Below are 23,123 nucleotides of genomic sequence, written 5' to 3'. Positions count from 1 at the left end.
AACTACACAAAGCACTTACCAGCATGAGTACTTGGAGAAATCAGTGTTATATGATTCTACCTAATGAAATATATGATATTGAAAATTTCTGAAAAATCTCCATTCGTTAAAATTTAGGATGTTCAATAAAATTTCCATTCGTTTATCCATTGTTGCAAGCGCTATACATTCACAGATATAAAACAACCAGGAGTACTGCGGTATTAAAATCTCCGTGGACCTGATAATACAACAATCATTGCCTCCCCTTGATGCTCGATTGCAAGAAGCAGCAGATGCATTGGTTGTGGAACAATCCTAGTGAGGCAAATGCACCGAGTGGAGGAAAAGAATACATACCTCTTGCTTTAGACCTCTCCACAAACACATCCTGTGAACCAGCCCGCTTGTAAAGCTCTACATATGCAAGAAAAAATAGGATAAGAATAAAGCAGAATTAAAAGTAGATCTTTAGGAGCAATGAAAATATCATATCCATCATTCCATCAAGCGAGGAAAAATATGTAACCGCGGAGAGTGCTGCTTTGCAAGATCTAGAATCTAGATGATGGTGTTGAGATCTCCTTTCTCACATCAATGATGGTGTTGAGATCTTACTCTTGCCGATGTTGATTGACTACTTTAATGGTTGCGCACACTTGCATGTGTGCATATAGGGCATTACGGCTCAAATTAAAATTATGAGAGAACTTTGATTGATATTTGCAAGTCTATGATTTGTTATCTACCTTTGGCCGCCTTCAGAAGTAAGAACGATATTGTAATGTAAAAAGAAAGTGTTTGAATACCTCGAAGATTTAGTAATTTTTAGGTAATTTTTTTAAATCGGAAAAAATATATTATTTTTTAGACTTTATTTTGTAATAGTTGGAGAAAGCTTGTATATATCCACCATGTGCTGTTTATTACCATAAATATATATGGTATTGGAAGAAAATTGCGATCTACAGCGGAGCCTCCGGTATCCGGGTGCTGGCGAGGCACGCACCAGTCTGTCAATCGTTCGACCATAGTCCAAACAGATAAAGCGCTACAGGAGTTTCACGTTAACGAGCACAGCGCCACTGTTTCTGTGGTCAATTTAAGTTCCTGCCCGACCAACTCGCTCCAGTCCAAACCCCGACCAAATGGACAACCCGGTGCTGGCCGAGATGATCCGCGACCTGCCCTTCCTCCTCGACGAGCCCGACCTCGTGCGGCGCCTGCTCCACCACACCCACGCCAGGATCGACCACTACGCCGCCGCCATCGACGAGGCGGCCGCCCGGCTCGACACCCTGCGCCAAATGGACCGCCTGCTCCGGCAGACCCTCAGGACCGCGGACGAGGAAATCGGGGGCGCCGCCGAGGCCGTCGAGGCCCGCCTTCGCGCCTTCCTGCGGCAGCGCCGGAACTTCACCCAGGTCCTCGCCTTCCTCCTCTTCGTCCGGGCGCTCGCCTTCGCCAGGACCCGCTCGCGCCTCGTCCCCGCCGTGCTCCTCGCCGCCGCGTCCGCGGCTGCCTTCCCCGGGCTCAGCACCTTGGTGAGGCTCTCCGTCCTCACGCTCGGCTTCCTCTTCGCCTCTGATCAGCAGCCTACTGGTGGTGTGTAATGTGGGTTCACAGGGCAGCAAATAGTTTAGGAGCGCAGTTAACCAGTACCTGGAAGAACAGTCCTAATCTTCGTCAGCTGCTGCTGTCTGTGAAATTTCACATTTTGTTGTCTCGTATCTTACTCGCTCTGTTGGTTCTGCGGCTGGTAAAAAATACAGATCCGAGACATGGCAATTGCCGAATGCTGATGCATACCGCTGGAGGTTTTCTGAGTTCTCAACTTCTGCACGGCTGTATGCTTGGTCATGTTACTTCCGTGGCTCGGCCATTTATTTCTGTTTCCTATCTATCCATTATCTTTTTTTTTTTTTTGACATAAGAACACATATATTATAAGATGCAGCAGGCCGCCTCATTAAAAACCTTCCAGTCCCCTCAGGTACCCTGGTAAGGAAAAGAGTGCGAAAGAAAACCTGCTGCCCAAGGATTACAGAGTGTTCTTACAATCTAGAAAAACCAGGTCCCGAACGCATCGGGGACAGAGTCACATAAAATAGCACTAACACCTGATTTTCCTACTTGCGCCAAGACATGAGCAACGCCATTGCACACACGGTCCACCTTTGAGACGACGATGTCTCGAAAGATCTTCGAAGTTCCCGTGCCTCTAGAATTAGTGCCCAGCTTGGAGATTGTTCCACGGACTCAGACGATATCGACATCACAGCACGGAGACAATCAGACTCCAAGATCGCTGGCCACCTCTGTAGATTGATCAAATGCCGAATTCCTTCAAGACAAGCCAGCACTTCCGCTTCCATTATCTTGTTACTGAGGGCTTGCAGTTTGCATCTCTAGATTTAGCTATTCCCTAATAGAGAGCAGTGTTGTCCATGTTGCTGAATACTGATGCATACCGTTCGACATTTTCTGAGTTCTCAACTTCTCATTATCTGTTTTGGAGAGATTTTTGACACCGCTTTTGGTAGTGGTGGTGATGAATGTGAGGACACTGTCAAACGAGCAAGGCTGTATGCAGGCTTACTGCTTCGGCTCGGCCTTTTAATTCTGTTTTTGATCTATTCCTTGAATCGCTGTTGATGGTTTGCATCACTAGATGAATGGACTTGCTTTCACTAAATTGCTTCTTATCTGGAAACATCCTTTTTAGCCGATTCATGAAACGAAATTAACTGTTTGACATGTGCAACAGATTATTAACCTATTCGACTGATCCCTCGAGGCATTTTCTGTTGCTTGATGCTTGTGGGATGTGGTAGCTGTGGAATCTGGTACTGCGTAATTCAGATTGGGTGAATGTTCGAATGCAATCTTGGTTCTACACGATTTAGTTTATGTGACATGGTGTGTCACCGGGCCTAATATTGGGTGGCATGTTGTGCTATATGTTTGAATGAATGAGTTATATGAAAAACTGTTGCTTTGTGATTTAGATTGAACGCCATGGTGTCTGTATTGTTGTTCCTGTTGCACATCCTGCAATGCATATATCTCATGTGCTTCTTGGTCCGTTTAAACTGAAAGTTACTCCATCCAGTCCATGTTATTTGTTGTAGTTTTAGTTTATATTTGAACTAAAACCACGACAAGAATTATGAAACGGAGGAAGTACTTTTTGATACTTCACAGAACCATGGTTTAGAAATAGGGAACCGATTAACCAGGAGACACCTAACTGGTTCCGTGGAGTAGCAGGCTGGCCCATTTACCGCGCCTGGACGAAGTAAAAGATATGTAGTGACGGTTCAGGAATACGAAGTTGATCTCAAGCGTCAGATGAGCATATCCAATAGTTCAGAGCGCCTTTTTTTTTTCTCGATAAAGAGAATATATTAATATCAAGAAGTATCAATTACATCTAGCTTGTGCAACAACGTACCACCCTAATGGCACTACGGATGCACACAACCAAAAAGAATAAAAAGAAAACTAAGAAACAAAAGTCCCGCTGCAGTATCTCGGGCCTAACAACAGCAATACATCCACCGCCAAGACAACACATGAATTACAGACTCTCCAAAAACGACGCCTCCAAGAAGGGAACGGTGCTCAAACACCATCGTTGCTCGAGTATTACAACCTACAAAGATCGTCGAAGAAACTCTCATCCCTGTCCAACTAACTGTAATTAATTTCTTGTCTCAAATGTTCATTGTCCTTTTACATATCTTGTGTTGGCTATGAGGCACCCATAACAAATCAGAGGAACTTTAACTTGAAGACATTTCATTGAACCGCAAAAGAAAAATAAGTAAATAAGTTTCATCATTTGTATGAGGTTATATGTACTCTGTCCCAACCGTGGACCTGCAACACTGTTAGGAATTTAAAATATCAATTATTTCCATTTTGTAGTAGAAAGAAATGATGAAAACACAGGAAGATGGTTGTGCTACTTTGCAACATCATGTAAATATTATAAATCTTCCTAATAGTTATAATGCACCATATATCGGCCATAGGATGAGGTAGAAGCGAGTAAGATATTTTAGCATTTTTGAGATCGGGAGAGGAGCCTACGCCCCCTCAGTTTCTTTTGTTTTCTTTGAAGGGAGTTTTTTTTTGTGACAACCTGCTAGACTTTATTAATCAAGCACAATGTTTACAGGGATATTTATCGAGTAGGGAGTGCCCAACTACAGATGGCGGCCAACTCCAAAAGAAAGTGCGGTTAACTGAAGCGATGTTTGCTCCGGCCCATACGAGCGTGCCCGATTAACCAGGAGATACCTAACTGGTTCCATGGAGTAGCAGCCCTGCAATGGTAGGCTGGCCCATTTACCGCGCCTGGACGAAGTAAAAGATATGTAGTGACGGTTCAGGAATACGAAGTTGATCTCAAGCGTCAGATGAGCATATCCGATAGTTCAGAGCGCCTAATCGCTGTGAGAGGTCCTATGTAGGTGAGTTTTACTGTTTCTTAATGTAGGTTATGATATGTAAGTTTGTCATCACTGATTTAGCAAGGGCGTTTCAGTTAGTTGAGAATGCATATAGATAGTTTTCAAATGTGTGGAAGAAATACTTAGATCTGCCTAACCAGCAACCTGAGTGCCAAACAAAGGCAACTTGAAAATCCTAAATCCTAGCTACGAGCCTAACTTAGGACTAACATAGCCACGGAATCGATCAACAAAATTTAGAGAAGTTTGACTAAACACACGACTAGGAGTTCAATAAGTTTGGAATTATACAAGTTTTAGAGTGGTTGACATTTTTAATAACCATCAATCCACTCCGATCTGACGGTTGTAAATAGATGGAACCAAACTGATGGAACCAAAAATATGGGACCGGAACCAAAATAAGTGGGACCGGAACCTCTAATATAATTTTACGAATATTATATAAAACAAACGTCCTTTTGAGGAGCGGAGGGCTCCTTTTATAGTGGCTTCGAGCAGCGGCAGGAGGTCACGGTGACGATGGCGGCTGCGCTCTCCCATCGATCAACGGCGTGGGCGAGGGCACGGCATCGCGCAGACGGACTCAGGGAGCGTCACGGTGAGCTCAGAACAGTTTTCGGTGGCCAAGAATAGTGGAGCGCGTCACGCGTCGATGGGGTACTGTGGCGGACGTCGTCGTCCTCCTCGACGGCGACAGGGCACGGGAGGGCTCGTGGCGGTGTCTAGCGGCGTCCTAGTGCTGAGGCGAGGCGACGCGCAGGCGCTGATGGCGAGGGGCAGGCTGAGGCGACGAGGCGCTGCGCGCTCTGGCGTCGCGACCATGCGCGGCATGGCATCGCTGGAGCGTGCTGGGCGTGGCTGTGCTGGCGTGTGCAAGCGCTGTCTCGGTCAAGGGAGGGCACGAGCAGGTTCAGGGAAGTGAGAGGGAGCTACTGGACATGACAGGGCTTGGCTAAGGTGAAGGGTGATGGAGATGGCACGGGGTGGCCATGCCATGCCACGACATGGTCATGCCCTTGTCATTTTGAGCAAGTGGAGGTGCTGGCAAGGAGGGGCACTGGTGCTGAGAGGTGGAGAGGGTCTCCAGAGCTGCAGAGAGGGTAGGGTTGGACTTGGTCCAACTCAAAATCTCAGCATGGGCCTCATTTTCTTCTCTGCCCAAAATGTGTTTGATAAAATGCCCGAAAGAAAAATATTTTTGAATTTTGAAAATATTTTTGGTGGAGTGTAAAGATATAATAAGAGAAGTAGAATGGAGGTGGTGGTGGTCAAAAAGAAGTTGAAATGCAAAATCACATATTGCATATGATCTTACATATGTTTCATGGTCCCTACTTTGCTTGCTTACCATTTGAAATTGAGAAAGAATTTGGGGTGATGGTTTTGGGTAAAGTTGTTCTCCTTGATGTTGTCTTGGATGAGGTGCAAATAGTTGGCAAAGCATAGTTTAGAAATCTCCCAAACCAGGGGCTTAAAGTGGGCATCAGGCTAAAAATGTCACATGTGACCATATTGCATGTAACTTGGAATTTGCATTTTATTTTGATTTGATTTGAGTTTCTTTGATTCCAAAAGTTTTAATAAGTGTTTAGTAACCATTTACAACCAATGGTGCAAGACAAAATGGTCTAGGTTAAGAATTTGCAAAAATGGCATAAGCCACATGTGTGTGTTGAGGTGAATTTTATATTTTCCTTTCTCTTTTCTTTTTCTTTGTAATTTGATGATCAAGAGATCATGGTTAAGGTTTGAATGTAATTGTAATCACACAAGCAAGCATCATGGCAAAATGCACACTCAAATTAATTAACAAGGTGATCTATATGCATAGCACTATATGATGAGCAAAAGTTTTTGTTAGTTCTAAATTTTGCAATTTGGAAACTCTCTTTCTTTCTTTATTGAAAAGTTGGGATGTTACACATACCCAACATCCCTAAGTGAGGTATACTTTATGTTCACTCATGATGCTTTTTGTAATTTTTTTTGCCTTTGGAAGTAGTATTTTAGATAAATAAGCTCTTGTTTTTTTGGAACTAATTTGTTTTCTCTCCTAATTTTAAAGAGTGATATGTTTCGGAAACTGTGTTGTTCTTGTGATATCATGACTAACCAATAACCATGCATATGCCTTTCTTGGGCTCGTAAATTATATGCTCACATTTGATTATGAGGTTGTTATTGCTATTTTATGTTTGCATGACAATGATACTTGGGACATGTTTTGTTGGTCGTGGGCTATTGACAAACTAGACTATGATAGCACGCGTTGCTACGCCCGTCTATTTTGGCAAAATAATGATTGAAGTTTCAGTAATACCAACGAGCCATTTGGGCAACAAAATGATAAGAGTTTCACATTGTGGAGGCACTAGCGATGGAAGTTAAATTTTCATGTGCATAAGCTGACCTATATAAAGATGTGCAATGTACAACCCTTCCTTTTGAGGAAAGAATGATCAACATGTTTGAGAAAATTTTGAGCGGTGCAAACATTCAATAATTTTAAATGCATTGTAGAATGTCTTGATATAGCTGTTGGCACATGTTTGTAAGATTAGATGTTATTGACTCACATACATATTATTTATTTCGCCACACATAATCATAATGTTCTCATGAACTTTACTCGACCTCGCTAATAAAACCAGAAACATAAATGGACTTTAGGCTAACGGATCAGTGCATGACATTTTCTCTCCGCAAGTATGATAAGATGTTTATGGTAGCACGGCGTTTGATCGCCCTTTTTTTCAGCTGATTCGCCATAACTCTGCAACAATATAATGAGCACATCATCATGGATCAAATTAAAACTGAGCATATCATCAAGTTGTAGGTTTCGAAGCATATGAGAGTCGGAGAAACTCCCATCCCAGTACAATCAACTAACTGTACTTAATTTCTCATCTCAAATGCTCATTGTTCTTTTACATATCTTGTGTTGGCTATGAGGCACCCATAACAAATCAGAGGAACTTTAATTGGAAGACATTTCATTCAACCGCAAAAGAAACAGAAGTAAATAAGTTCCATCATTTGTATGAGGTTATGTACTCTGTCCCAACTGTGGACCTGCAACACTGTTAGTAATTTAAAATATCCATTTTTACATTTATGTTTTGTCTCAAAACAAGGACTCCTATGCAATTACTGCAGTGTGCGATGTGGAATATGTAGTAAATAAGAAACAAGTGATGAAAACAGAGGAAGATGGTTGTGCTACCTTGCAACATCATGTAAATATTATAAATCTTCCTAATAGTTATAATGCACCATATATCGGCCATAGATGAGGTAGAACCGTAGAAGCGAGTAAGATATTTTAGCATTTTTTGAGATCAGGAGAGGAGCCTACGCCCCTTCAGTTTCTTTTGTTTTCTTTGAGGGGAGTTTCTTTGATTTTGTATAAGAGAAGGAAGCCCCTTCAGTTTCTTTTGTTTTTCTTTGAGGGGGTTTCTTTTGTTTTTGTATAAGAGAAGGAAAGTCCCTTCGGTTTCTGAACTGAAGCGATGTCTGCTCTCGAAAAGTATATTTGGCTCCCGAGCTCCAGTGCTCTCGCCATTCTAATTTTTTTTATTAGTTATCAAAAAATCTGAAAAATAATTATGTAGATTGTTAGTGATACATCTCACAATCATGGAAAATCTCAACCCAAAATTCTTTTTAATTTGAGCTAGACAAAAATAACAAAATCTGACATATTTTTGTAGATTTGAAAATGACTACTCAGATCTGCACTTTTGTCTTTTTTGTGTAGCTTAAAATATAAAGTATTTGAAATTGATATTTTAAACGTTTGTTGGATACATTATTGGCTATATGCATATATTTTTTTCAGAATTTTTTGAAACTCAAAAATATGATTTTTAATTTATTTTAAAAACGAGATCACTGGTGCCCATGTGCACCAAATCTGTGTCCGCTGTCTGCTATGGCCTATCTGAGCGTCTACCTGCCCGATTAACCAGGAGACACCTAACTGGTTCCGTGGAGTAGCAGCCCCTTGACGGTATGCTGGCCCATTTACCCGAATTTAGAGAAGTTTGACTAAACACACGACTCGGAGTTCGATAAATTTGGAATTAAGGAAGTATGTGGGATCCATTGGAGGCATTTCAAGTGTCTAATACAGAGAACGATGGCCGGCAGCCACTTCAAAGTTTAAAATCTACTCTAAATTTTATTTTGGATTGTATTGGAAAATTCGGCCAAAGCCAATGAAAACAGAGCACATGTGCATATTATAGATTCACGATGCATTGATTGATGTAGAGGATGGGGCATAGTCTCCTTTTAGAAAAAAAGAGTTTCCGTTGGATTCATTGGTTTACAATAAATTTCAGTTGGAAAGTTTTCATCTACTGCACTCTCTTGTGTGAAGAATCAAGCAGTACTAAAAATGACATTACTGTATTTGTGTGTTCTTTTCCTACTGTTTGCGTTTTTAGAATCCTGCTAAATAAGTATGAAGACAAGACTATACAGGTTGTTTCTTGGCAAGCAAATCGCGGCCTAAAAGCAGAGCCTTTCTTGGCAGGCAAAACTGTACAAGCATCGGCGAGGTACCAAGCTGTCAATCGATGACGCTGGACAAGGTCCAAATCTTACCAACTAAAGTGCTACAGTAGTTTCATGCTAATGTTTGTGCAGTCAATTTAAACTTCCTGCCCGACCCAAGCCGGGCAACTCGGCCCCCAAAAATCATCTCTTTTCCCCTCGCCGCCACTCCGAAATGGACAACCCGCTGCTCGTCGAGCTGATGAGCGACGTGCCCCTCCTCCTCGACAACCCCGACCTCGTCCAGCGCTTCCTCGACCTCACCCACGCCGGGATCGACGGCAACGCGGCCCACTTCGATGAGGCGGCGGCCCTCCTCGAGGAACTGCGGGAGTTCCAGCGCCGGCTCCGGGAGACCCCCGTGGACGCGGAGGAGGACATCGGGGACGCCTTCGAGGGCATCGCGGCCGGCTTCGAAGACGTCCTGCAGCAGCAGCGGCAGCTGAACCAGGTCCTCGCGTTTCTCCTCATCGTCCGGGCGGTCGCCTACGTCAAGAGCCGCTCGCGTCTCTTCCCCGGGGTGCTCCTCGCGGCGGCGTCGGCGGCTGTGGCGCCCGGGCTCCAGCACCTTCGCGAGGCTCTCCGTCCTGATGCTGGGCTTCCTCTTCGCTTCTGGTCGGCCTCCACGTGATGGGTAAAATGTGGCTTTGAGGGAGCGGCACAGAGTTCCAGGTGCCTCCAGGAATTACTTAACTTCGCTGCTTGTGTAATTTCAGTTTTTCTACTGTAGTACTATGTTAGTACTCGCTCTGTTGAGGAGGATGATGAGCTGCAGATCTGAGGCATGGCAATTACCGAATGCCGATGCATACCCTTCGAGATCTCCTGGGGTTTTCGTTTACAGTTTCGCACAGATAAAGGTGCCAAATTTCGGTTTCACGGGCCAAAACCGAGCAAGGCTGTGTGTATGGTTAATTGTCGTTATGGTTGCTGGCTTGCTGTTGTGCGGCTCATCTGGCTCCCTTGACATCCGCGACGTGACGTGAGAAGGGAAGGTCCCCCGAAAACCCACCGCGTGCGTGCGAGGAAATTAAATGAGGCCAGCTGTTTGACCCAGGAGACGTTTCGGTCCAAACCACCCTCCGCGCGCTCAATTAATTACCGCCTCTTTCTTTGCCAAAGCATTTTATTCCCCTTCCTTCTTTGTTCCGAACCAAAACTCCCTTGGCACGCCGGCCTCTTGATCGACCACTCTCGTCTTTTTTTCTTTCCTGTCCATCAAATCGACATACTAGTATTAACTAGCAACAGCATGGGGTTTTCTCCTCTACAAACAAAACTAATTACTACAAGACGTACTAGTACCTCCATCTAATTCTTCCTTACTACATTTCTTTTTCTGCACGCTCACATACAATCCAAGAAAATGCAAAGATTTTCTCCATGTGCCACCAACCGCTGTGTTTTAATATACATTTTATAGCATCTCTGGTCGGCGTCTCCCAAACCACAAACCACAAGCACAACCCTCGTCGCTCGAACACCACTGCGCAATGATGAACTGCCCCGACGTCGGCCAGTTACCTCCACCGCAGCTGAGGAGAACGCGGCGTGGGAGGAGGCGGCGCTGGCGGACACCATTGCGGGAATGGTATTATCTAGGAGGACGCCGCCTGCGCTGCAGGAAGAGTCGAGGCTTGAGCCTATGATGCCGCAACCCGAACCTGAGCACGAGGCCTTCCCTTCGGACAGCGACTCCAATGACTCTAAGTTCGTCGAGTGGAGTGAGGCGTTCATGGCGGATGCGAAGGCCAAAGCCGCGGAGGAGACACCGTGGGCCGTGGGCCGTGGGCCGTGGAGGAGGAGGCCGTCGAACACACCGCCGGGCGGTCAGTAGGTTAGGGTTTAGATGAAATCTACCCGTTTTCATTCAAACTTTGTAATATAATCAAATTTGAATGAAAACCTTTATTTTCGTGCACTAACATTTATTTGGGGTGGGCGTTTGGGTGACGTGGCTGGCCAGCGACGTCCCCAAACACGGCACGAATAAAACACGTCCTCAAACGCTCAATCCAGCGCCATTTGGGGACGCGGCTGGGGAGCGACGTCCCCAAACGTGGCACGAACAAAACACGTCCCCAAACGCTCACTCTGGCACCGTTTAGGGGACGCGGCTGGAGATGCTCTTAGACCAAATATTATTTTACTTGTTCCATATTAATCTACATTTTAGCTTTTACTTGAAGAAAAAACACAGAAACCAAATCAGACTTGCAGCATACGAATCTCCGTAAATCTTAGTCACTTATTTGTAAAAGAACAGAGTAGCATACTCAGCATGTGCATCTTCCGAATTATAGACATCAAATAATACTCATCAATATGAAGCGCTCACCCTGAGACAATTCAAATACTGCATCCAGATTTAAAATCTCCCCAATTGTCACTCCTACTGAACGAACACACAAACCATCCTGCTAAATATACCAGCCGAACTTCTCTTGGGCCAAAGGAAGTTCAAGGTGCCTCCTAAACAAAAGTGAAAGGTTGTGTGTGTGCTTTGTGCGAGATCGTCGACCTTATGTTGGCAAGTTGGATCCGCAGGCAGTGAGGTGTATATTTCTCCGGGAGAACGCCAGACACCCGCGACGCCAGACACCCGCGACGGCGACATCTATGCCGCTACCTTCTTGAAGGCGCCGCCTTTGGAGGCCCAACACCTGTGGTGTGGCAGGTTTGCGTCAACTAGGCATGGTTGCCTTGCGGCCAAAGATGGTGGAAGCCGGGGCAGCGGCTCCGGACGGTGGATGGTGCGTCGAGGCGGCGGCCTCGAACGGCCTTGCAACTGCGGGCATATGGGGTGTGGTCGTGGTCTAGCAAGGCAAGGGTGGCGTGCTTGTGCTACGTGGGTAGCGAGTTCGTCGGCCCGGTCGGCGCGATCAAACGATCGGTCGGCTGGCACGCCGGGGCGGCGGCCCCAGATCTTTTTGGCGCGACGTTCGTGGTCTGCGGATGGTCATCTAGTGTAGCATGGGCTACGAGGCGTCTAGTCCGTGCGGCGTTGCGGCTCGTAACCGAGCAGGGGAAGCCGGAGTGGCGGCTCCGGGCACAGATGTGTTTGTTTTGTGCAATGATGGCTTTGTGTCGTGTGGGCGACGAGGCTCTGTTGTTTGTGCGATTTTCTGGCCCCTTTTTCCTCAAAAATGGAGTCGTTTTGTACGGTTTTTGGGCCCGGTTTTCCTCATAAACTAGGTCAACCGGTCGTCTTGACCTTCTCCTCTATTGCGATGAATATAACAGTTCTCCTGTTGTTATCCAAAAAAAAAAAAGGTGTATATTTCTTGATTATGCATCAAGGCCATGGCAAACACTTTCTCAATTCACAAACTGCATCCCATGTTAACTCCCCGCGTCAATAGGCCGTTCAAGTCCTAAGCTAATCGCCAGCTTACAGTCCCATAACTAAAACTCCAGGTAATTCCTGATCGCTGAGGTGAACGGTCTTCTATAGTGGAAGCATAATTTGCGCACAGGTTTAAATACACAAATCAGAACAGTTACATGCTAAATTAAAGAGAAAATGCAGCCTGATTAACACCACATATTACAAAAATGCTCAAAGGAATCTACCAAAAGATTACTGCAAGTTATGATTTGGACAGCACACTTCGGCTGAATGCTACACATTACATAGCCGACAAGTCCAGGCCACTTCGTCATCACCCACAACAGCACCAGCAAAACGGAACCTGCAGATAACACAAAAAGAAATATGACATTATTGACATGCCTATTACCAATACCAGCCAGAACAGCTTGGCCGTGGGGTATGTGTGGCCATTAAAGATATGGTAGCATAATTAACAATTATACACATACAGTGGCCAAAGTTACGAGCTGAGTCATGTACGTACTGAAGCCAAATTCGGTCTCAAAACAGCAAACCTAACCATGCATCGGGTATTCCAGTTAGCATAGACACGCACATCACAGCACAAATGCAAGAGGTGGAGGCATGTTTTGGCTTTCCACCTCCTGCACATTCTCGTTGGTGCCACCAGCAAGGCAACCACAGTAAACATCACCAACCGATGTGCTATGCTTTTCAAACATTAGGATGCACATGATCTCTCATTGCTATAAAAGAAGGTGTTAATTTGAAAACTTGTGAAGAAAATTGTACAGCACATAATAAGTGCTTTTCTTTCACGGGTACAATAGATTTTCTCTCTAAAAAGCTTGAGCAAGGTTTCATTAAACAAAAATAAACAACACAACGTTGGACCAGATGACTCAAGACGAAATATTGTGTATAGTTAATCCAATCGTGCATCTAGTAATTTAAACGCTGGAAAGGTGAGGAAACAGTGGTGATGTATACTGAGTACTCAAGTTAGAAATGCACTTGAGTACTCTCCTGGCTGAAGAGAAGAGCTGCCAAGCACACAACAGAGAAGCAGAATTACAACTTACCTAATTTCTCATGAAGCAATATTACACAAGGGGGAAGCAGAAACTCACCTAGATAATACCATTGTCATAACCCTTGTTTCCTTGCTCTCTAGCATATCTCCAATGGCAAACATTTTTGCACGAGAATATTAGCTTCATCAGTACAAACTACAACTTAGAGAAAGGTTTTATTTAGGACCAGAACAAGTACTAGTTCAAAATACTATCCAAACTTAGAGATAGACAGGACGGAGCCAAGCCACTGAACCGGCCAGCTCGACATAGAGGTTAAGGAATCAAGAACTGATCATGGCTGATCTCTCCCTGGTGTTAACAGTGTGGCAACGCGAAATCAGTCAATACACAGCCAACTTCAATTAAACTACTACTACTAATCAATAACTCTCAAAAACATAAACAAAATAAAGGGCCGCATCAAACTGGTGCATGATTAGCATAATCAATATTTATTTAGTATTAACACGCAAAAGAAAGTCAATATTTATTTAGCCTTCCTCCTCGTCTGTTCACTTAACTATGCACATAAAGCAAATAGGCAATGTTGTGTGTGCGGAACTAGATCAGTAAGTGTTCCTAAGTTCACAAGTATCACTTTATCAGGCTACTTGAACAAATGAGCATCCTGAACCAATCTGAGGCGAAACAATTATGCAATAACTAGCAGATCCACGCCTGGTACAATAATCAAGACACAAAATATTTTAAAGCATCATAGTACAGGTGCCAGTATGAACTACAACCATGTGTGATTGCTAAACAAAAGAGTGTGTTCGCACCTAATAGCAGGACAACGGCAGCATCAGCAGCTGCCAGCGACGTTCAGATGTGCCAAACCAGTGCAGAGGCAGCAGCCAATCGAGCCCTCCTTCATGCTCCAAGTAGAGGTGTAGCAGCCCGCAGCTCCTCGTGCTATGCCGCAGCCAAAACTACAGCACCACCTTGCTGCTGGAAGTAGAGGTGCAACAGCCAGAGAACAAGCATGCCATGGCAACCATGCTAGCGCCGCCGGAACCACCCAGCCGAACGCCAATCAAATCAGGGCAGAAAAGGAGCCCCCTTTATTCTGAATCTACCCTCCCCTTTTTACTGCATAAAGCGAAAAGTTCAAATTAAGAACAAAAATTTAACAGTTGAGAACCACAGGTTCTCAAGTCATCATATACAATTAAGAAATTAAGGTTCTCCACCATTCACATAAAGGCATGAATAGCAAAAGAAATAAACAATTCTCAAATTGCATGATAGCGCCAAGAAACAAGTAAACATAAGAGCATTCTTTACTGATTACTGACAGCTCTCGATGTTTCCTCGCTTCATTGGTCACTACCTTTCTGTACTGATTTAATATAACCAATAGCTACGATGGCATATTCAGGACAAAACTAACTAGCTGGAACAATGCACATGATCTGCCATTGCTATTAAAAAAAGGTGTTAAGTTGAAAACTTGTGAATAAATTTGTGCAGCACAGGATAAGTGCTCTTTCTTTCACGGGTACAATAGATTTTATCTCTCTAAAATAGTTTCTACGCAGAATGGCAGCTTCTACACAACAAGCTGGCTTTTCTCAGAATTGAAAACAATTTATAGCCATTTATAAGTTGGATTGGATAAACTTTCCAATATTCTTACAGGGACACAGCTCTCACCACAATAGCATGAGTGTAGTACTGAAACCTATAACCACGATGAGCAGTTAGATGGTGTTTCATGTAGTGGCATGCATTCACGTGGCATATTGTATCAGACAACAAGCTACAAAAACAAGACATGACAAACATGACTAGGGGAAGCCTGAAATTGACAGTCAGGTAGATGATAGCAGAAATGAAAATGGTCAGGTGAACACAAACAGAGGAAACATGGATTAAAAAAAACTGTGCCAACTCCTATCCAGACCAATGTGAACCAAAATATAGCAACCGCACAAACTGCAGCTACTAGGATCCAATCTTACGACAGATAAACCAGGGCAACAACAACAATCTGGGACAGAGAAAGATGATAGAGACGTATCTCACCCAGGCACAGCCTTGTTCCCGACGAGCAAGCCGGAGGAGATAGCCAGGACGGAGACAAGCCGCCGAGCCGGCACGCTTGACGTAGAGGTTAAGGCATCCGCGAAATGATCGTGGCTGATCTGTCCCTGGTGTAGTGTGGCAACAAAATTCAGTCAATAGACAGCCAACTCAATTCAACTACTACTACTAATCAATAATAACTCACAAAAACAAAAACAAGAAATGGTCGCATCAGACTGGTGCTTGATTAGCATTCTCATTATTTATTTAGTGTTAACACACAAAAGAAAATCAATTAGCAGAAGAGAGAAATGTTCCCAGTTGGCATGACATTCAATATTTATTTAGCCTTCCTCCTCGTCTGTTCACTTAGCTATGCACATAAAGCAAATAGGCAATGTTGTGTGTTCGGAACTAAAACAGTAAGTATTCCTAAATTAACAAGTACCACGTTATCAGGCTACTTGAACAAATGAGCACCCTGAACCAATATGAGACAAAACAATTATGCAAGAAGTTGCAGATCTTAGCATGGTACAATAATCAAGACACAAAATATTTTAAAGCAACATAGTACAGCAGCCGGTATGAACTACAACCATGTGAGGTCGCTAAACAAAGGAGTATGCAGAACTGTTCACACCTAATAGCAGGATGTCGGCGACATCAGAAGCTGGCAGCGATGGTCAGATGCGCCACACTAGTGAAGCAGCAGCACCCAATCGAGCAACCCTCCTGCTCCTAGTAGAGGTGTAGCAGCCCGCGGCTCCTCGTGCCGTGGCGCAACCGAAACTGCAGCACCACCTTGTTGCAGCTGGAAGTAGATGTGCAACAGCTGGAGAACAAGCATGCCATGGCGACCATGCTAGCGCCGCCAGAACCACCCAGCTGCACGCCGATCAAATAAGGGCAGAAAAGGAGCCCCCTTTCTTCTGCATCTCCCCTTCCCTTTTACTGCATGAAGCGGAAAGTTTAAATTAAGAACAAAGCTTTAACAATTGAATACAAAAGGAGCATGTTCTTTACTGATAATTGACAGCTTCCAATATGAGCATGTTCTGAACATGAATAGCCTCCAATATGAACATGAATACAATGATTTAACAATTGAATGCAAAAAGATTCTCAACTCTCTAAAAGAGCATGTTCTGAACATGAAGAGCTTCCAATATTTGACAATCAAGAAATTAAGGTTCTTCAGTATTCACATAAAGGCATGAATATCAAAAGAAAGAAACATTGCATGATAACGCCAGTAAACAAGTAAACATAGAGGCGTTCTTTACTGATTATTGACAGCTCTCGATGTTTCCTCGCTTCATTAGTGACTAACTTTCTGTACTGATTTTATAGTACCAATAGCTACGATGGCATATTCAGGACAAAACCAACTAGCTGGAACTTATTTAGTTATTTATCCTAAGACAGAGTATTTGGTGTTGGAATAAACATATCATTGTTATTTTCTCAGGATACTGATTGGATAAAACCTAGTTCTAACTAGCAGCTAGATTATCCAATCAGCTACAGTGTCAAACCAAATCAGGAGCGTGACATCTGTTAGCTTCAGAACGACACCAACCATAGGAAATGGTCTAGCTTTAAAAGGATGGTGCTAAACACATTCACTGCGTCAGCAATAAATTACCATACCTGAAAACTGCAGCCCCCGCAAGGTAACAGCAACGGATGTCGAGGGAGTCGGAGGTGGAGAAGGCCAGAAGGGCCCGGATGTGCGCTCGTCGAGTCTGCTACCTCTTGCTGCTCTGCCAAGAAACAAAATTTCAGTCAAACTGAACCAGGGGAACAAAAGGATTAGGTTTGGGGTTCGGCTGCTATACCTGCACGGCGACTTCCCGCGGCAAGGTGCGGCGAGGGCCACGGTCTGGTCCTCGTTGGAGACGCGCCTCTCACCTCCGCGAGTCTCGTGCGGCGGCGCTCGTTCTGGTGCAGTTGCCAGAGGGAGCGGGTGGATCAAGGTCGGACGGAAGAGGAGAGAGCGGAGGTGAGGTGGCCGGCGAGGGGAGAGCGGCGGCGGCGACGTTCGATCTGGGTTTCGTTGGGTAGGAGGAGAAATGTGGGGTAGGGTTTTGTTTTGCACAATATGAGCCTGGGCCGTCGGTCTGCATCGCACGGCTGATAACACGCTGGGCCGACTCCGTCTCCCGTGAAATTCACAACAACAAAAAAAGGTTTTCTCCCGCGCGAATTTCGCCTGAATTTCCAATGCTGGAGTTCTCCCGCTCGGGTAAGTGCGAATTTTGTTCTATGAAATTCGTTTGTGTGTCCTAGCACGACGTCTCCCGCGCTTACATAAAATCTTGATCACTTGCACGGTGTTGTGTGCGTGCACATGCTTGGTGAAGCTATACCATGCATTCATCACTTCTCTTTATTAGCAAACAAAAGATTCATACATTCGTGTCGCACATGTATAAACATGTTAAATTCCACTCGACACAAGTCCCACACTTCTATCAACTAGCTAGCGCATGTTCAATATATATCGTGCATGTTAAAGGTTATGTAAGCGATGTTCATGTGACCACGAATCGGTAAGGAAAAGAATCAGAGGAGCCCCCCCCCCCCCCCCCCCGCGTCGCTCTGCAGCAGCGACTCGGGGGCGGAAAACCTAGATCCCCTCGTCCCTCGTCCCTCCCCCTCCAGTCTCCTCCCTCGCCGCCGCCGGGGTCTCGTCACCGGGAAAATCCCGTGCGGCGGACGGCGGCGGCGGGTCCTTCCTCGCGGTCGTGGGGCGGTGGCGGCGCGGCGTTCGGGTGCCCTCCGGTTGGTCGGCGAGGTGCGGGTGGCCATGGCAGCAGCTCGGGCTGTCTCGACGGCTCCTCGTGCAAGGCCGCGCTGCACCCTGGCGGCCGTTGATCTGGTGCCCTCGGGCCTAGGTCCGGCTGGGTGTCCAGCACCCTCCTCCTCCAACCTCATCCTCGCCTTCTTGTGTTAGCCCCGGCAAGGTACGTCCTGGACAGCGACCCTGCCCCCACGGTGCGGCTGGCTCTTGCGAGCCCGTCGTGGTTGGGGCGTGGGTAGGTCGTGCTGCAGCGCTAGGCAGCCCCGGCGTGGTTCTGTCCTTGGACGGTGGCCGCGCGGCTGCTGGGCTTGGCCTCCGACGTTTGGGTGGCTGATGACGAAGATGCTAGCTTTGAGCACCGACGTGGCGATGTCCTTGGACTATGGCAGCGTGGCTGCTAGGCTTAGCGGTCGGCGCTCCATAGATATAAGGTGCTTGCTTTGAGGGCCGGCGTGGCGCTGTCCTCGGACAGTAGGTTTTCTGGAGGTGTGCTTGGTGCGTGATGGTCGGTTCGGCTGGCCATACACGGGTGTTCGGCATTCGGCTGGAGGCGCACGCTGGCTTTCGGCCTTATGTGGTGGTCGATGCTATGTCTTCTATGGCATGGTCTTGGCTCCTATCTAGCAGCGCCCTTTGGCTTGCAGCCGGCATCTCTTGCCGTGCTCTACCTCGGGTTGTTGTTGTGTCTTTGCGCGACTTATTGCAGATCTTGGTGGCCTCACCGTGGATGCAGGTTGTCCGGTGCACATGCCCTTTGGCTGTCGGATAACTCCTTGGGTTGTCCTCACGGTCGTCCCATGGTGGTCTCGATGAGCGGCGTTTGGTGGCCTTTGTTGGCAGAATGGTGGGCAGCGGGTTTCTCGAGTTGTCATGATTGTTGGATGTGTTTGGATTTTGCCAATGTCTCCTTGTGAGGTTGCCACCGCTACGTGAGTGATGATTGTGGTGCTCCGGGTGAAAGCCCTGCTCGACCTTGTCGGTGCCGGCGACGATGGTGTCTAGGCATGTCATTTCCTCCTTGGTGGCGTCGTTGAGGAGCCCCGATTTTCCTCCGTCCTTGTGGTCTAATCCTCCAGGTGAAAACCTTGATCCGGCTTTGAGCAGGGATCGGACTATGGCGACATCATTGATGCCGCTACCTTCTTGGAGGCGTAGTTCTTGGAGGCCTGACCCTTGGTTGGTGAGCGAGGATGCGACGGTAACCTAGACTCTATTTGGCATTTCCTACCTAGCGTCATGCCAACATGATTTCCCCGGTGGACATGGATTGTGGACCGCGGAGGATCCTTGCGGTGCTCTCGGACACATGGAAGCACTCGACGAGTCTTGGCTGATGGCTGCAGGTGTATGTTGCTACAAGCGAGGGGTGCGGCAAGGCATGGTGGATCAATGTTCAAGTCGTGGGCAGCGCTGGCGGGTTCGAGGCCTCTGCAGTCGGTGGAAGTCTATCGGGCCTGTTGGGGTCTCCTCCTCCCACTGAATGGTCCACACCATATGGATAGCTCCGTGGGGGGGGGGGGGGTCGAGGTCGCCCCGGCATGGCCAGGACATCCCTGAAGTGCGAGGCAAATCCACAATGATGTTGCGTCTTGTGAATTTGTCGGATTGCATCTAGGCCGGTGGTAGTTCGGTGGCGTTTGTTGTAATGTGTCTTGCAGTCGTTGGACGTCATCTTGTCTTGAGTGGTCGGGTGTTTGGCCTTGTCTTAGGCTTGTAAGGTTGTTCTTTCTATCAATGCAATGAAACGCAAGCTTTGCGTTTTCTCGAAAAGATGTTCATGTGACCTATCCTAACGTAAAAGGAGCAAGTCATATGAAACCACCACTTTCGAGAATAATCTAGGGATGGGCGTCGCTCCCACGGACTAGGTATATATCTAGTGGAGCAAGTTTACGATGAATCCCCTAAGCATTAATTAGTCAACACAAATAAAAGGAAAATTTGTATAGTAAATATAACTCGGTTCCTCCTATATCTTATTTTTTTACCGCATTTTCACGTTTATGGGAAAGAAATAACTTCTAATTTATTTTATACTTGGCTATTGTCACCTTATATTTCTTGTACGTTGGATTGGATGCTCGATTTAAGGACTTACATATACTAGAGGTGGTAGAACACCATCCAGGCCACCTCGACTAGGGCCACGCGTTCGCAACCTACCGACCAGGTGGTCCTCTCCCAGTCCATACCACGACATCCTCTCTCTCTCTCTCTCTCTCTAGCTATCATGTCTAATGTATTGTGGATGCATGTATTGTCAATACTATACACGCGGTATGGCCACTTTTTGATGAAAAACTACAACCATGTGTGATTGCTACCCCGTGGTATCACCACTTTTGATGAAAAACTATGTGGTAGACACTATGGGCCCATGAAAACAAGGTTTCACATGATACAAAATGAGGAAGGGTAAAAAACCTTACCCATTTGGGATCCCTATATAGGTGTAAAGAGAAAATGACAATGCAAAACTTTGAAGTGCCACTTGCTTCACAAATAGGACTATCCCCAAGAATAAATATGGACTTACAATGTGAAACTCCCACTTCGTGGCCACCAACCCAACTCTAGTAAGAACTTGGCATATTTTTGGTTTGTTCACTCTTCTATGTGCTTTTGCAACATAAAGAATTAGTAAAGTCACATGAAATCACCGCCTTATTATGAAAAAGCTAGCGTGTAGATGTTGTAGGGTCCACTTGATATGGGTGCATATGAAAATTGCATGAGCAAGGGTCAGAAACCCTTACCCTTTTGCATGGAGGTCCTAATATGTATAATGGTGATATAATGAGGAAAGGGCATTACACAACTTTGGAGTGACACATGCTACCCAAAGATGACTATTGGGCAAGAAGTTCTTTGACATAGCGACCACTAAGAGGTCGCCAAAACAAAATCATGTTAGGACTTGACCTATTTTTTGTTTGGTCATGTTCGTATCACCTATTATAACGTTAAATGGAGTAAATTCGAATAAAATCATTGCATTTTGATGAACAGCTAACGTGTTGATGTCGCACGGCTCGTTTGACAGGGGATGCATGAAATCATGCGAGGAAGGGTTGACAACCCTTCAACTTTACCATGTGTCGTGGTTTTTTCACGAAAGTTAAAATACAGGTGGCAAATAGAGAGGTGTGGATCCTAAAGGGCGAATGACGGATTCCATATATGGGATTGCGCACAAGCACACAATGATGTACTCAAGTTCTGGGCATCACTGTGGATGTAACGCCCTACTATGTAAGGATTACAATGCACTGATAGATTACAAGGTTGTTCCTAGAGCTGTGTGATCTCAAGGTAGAATAAATCCCGAGCTAGAAGAAGCTACTATTCCTCTCCCAAGACTAGGGTTGTGTCTCTATGTCTTCTTGTTCATCCCTTCTCCCCCATCTAAGAGCTTCCTAGGTCAACTTATATCCATGGTGCCCAGGGTACAAGAGAGATAGATAGATAGATAGATAGATAGATAGATAGATAGATAGATAGATAGATAGATAGAGAGAAGGGGTGAAGCCCTGCTACTAGCGTACTATGAGCCTCCGCGGGGACCATATGGGGCCTAGCTGGCTGATCCGTCTTATTGCTAAGGCGCAGGACATCGCGGAGTTGGCGGCATTGTGTATCCATAGTGTCGGGCTATAGCGGCGTACCGCTACAGCCAATGGTATGGTCGTCCTTACGGTAAACATCCCACCACGCCATGGGAGAAATAGAAGGGATCTTGTGCAAACAACCTCTAGCCGACTGGGGGCAGCCAACCTAGGTGGCAGTCGGCCGGGGTATAGTCTCCCCTTACCTGCTTGAGCTACCAACGATTGTCTCTCTTCTGTTGACTTAGGACGACCGGGGGTCACCCCCATGACTCCATTAGGTCCTAAGGGCACCCAAGGGTGTTATAAAGAGATTCTTGTGCATTGTATTTATTTTTATAAGTTATGCATGGTACTTTTTTTTGCTATTATACTATGTGAAAAGAAATAATATCTATTACGTTATGTCATTTTCCTTTGATAGTATTTATTCTTGTAGTGATAAACCTGTGTATTGATGACTATTATTTCATGTCCGTGATGGTAATGATTTTTTATTGTCATATCCCCCCTCCCACTTTACCACAGATGCACCCTTTTGCATTGGATCCCTCCTTCTCTCGCCAAATTTTCCATCTCCGACCCGACATTCTCTTGTTCAACCTTCCACTCCTTTATATCTATCCCTGAACGCCATCATCTACACCATTTTCCTCCCTCACACTGCTCACATGATCGTTTCCTACCTCCAAACCTGCCATCCTCCATAGAACTGTGCCTCCAATCCATTGCTTAGCTCCATTGTCGATAAAGCGACCTAAACTCTAGGCCTAATACGAATTAGTATGCGCAAGCCATATTGTAGCATGAGATAATGACCTTAGATCCATGGTCTAGTGCGACAAAAGCTAGACATGCAATGTTGTCATTTCGTACAATCGCTAGTGGTGCCCAACTCAACCATCCCAACTTTTCAATCTAGTTTGAACTTTCAAGATACATATACTAGTAAGGTTTTACAGAAATCACATAAATACTTGAGCCAAGTGTTACATGTTAGTGATATGAGGGCCCCACCTTATCTCTTAGCTAGTTAGTATCCAACTCCACCCGCTAATGCTTTCGACGTAGGTTTTTTTAATACCACAAAACTCCTAAGGTTTTAAATGAACAATCATTTAGCTACCTGTGGCCAATATCCGGCACAAGCCTTTTCGATTTTATAGTTTCGAATAATAATTCTCGATTTCATTGCGTTGTACATGGCTAAATCTCTTTAGTTTGTAGCCTAGATTTTTTTAAATCTCTGTTTGG

The 23,123-nt window shown here is 45.5% G+C and overlaps 1 long non-coding RNA gene across 3 annotated transcripts; it reads right to left on the bottom strand.

Annotated features, from left to right (window-relative positions):
* Positions 1 to 12,497: 12,497 nt before the first annotated feature.
* LOC127343482 (uncharacterized) lies at positions 12,498 to 17,545 on the bottom strand. 3 transcript variants are annotated; one of them, XR_011754194.1, is made up of 7 exons: positions 17,300 to 17,545; positions 17,112 to 17,224; positions 16,102 to 16,412; positions 15,459 to 15,583; positions 14,213 to 14,522; positions 13,485 to 13,533; positions 12,498 to 12,712 (listed from the first exon to the last, which is right to left on the bottom strand). It is a non-coding gene; the product is annotated as an uncharacterized lncRNA (long non-coding RNA). The 3 variants fall into 3 exon arrangements; XR_011754195.1 differs by having other exon boundaries at positions 13,485 to 13,524; XR_011754193.1 differs by lacking the exon at positions 13,485 to 13,533.
* Positions 17,546 to 23,123: the final 5,578 nt, after the last annotated feature.

Source organism: Lolium perenne, chromosome 3 (assembly GCF_019359855.2).
Source record: "Lolium perenne isolate Kyuss_39 chromosome 3, Kyuss_2.0, whole genome shotgun sequence".
In the NCBI taxonomy this organism is placed as follows: domain Eukaryota; kingdom Viridiplantae; phylum Streptophyta; class Magnoliopsida; order Poales; family Poaceae; genus Lolium; species Lolium perenne.
The sequence above is the reverse complement of the archived record's forward strand: the minus strand, read 5'-3'. Positions and strand labels throughout refer to the sequence as shown.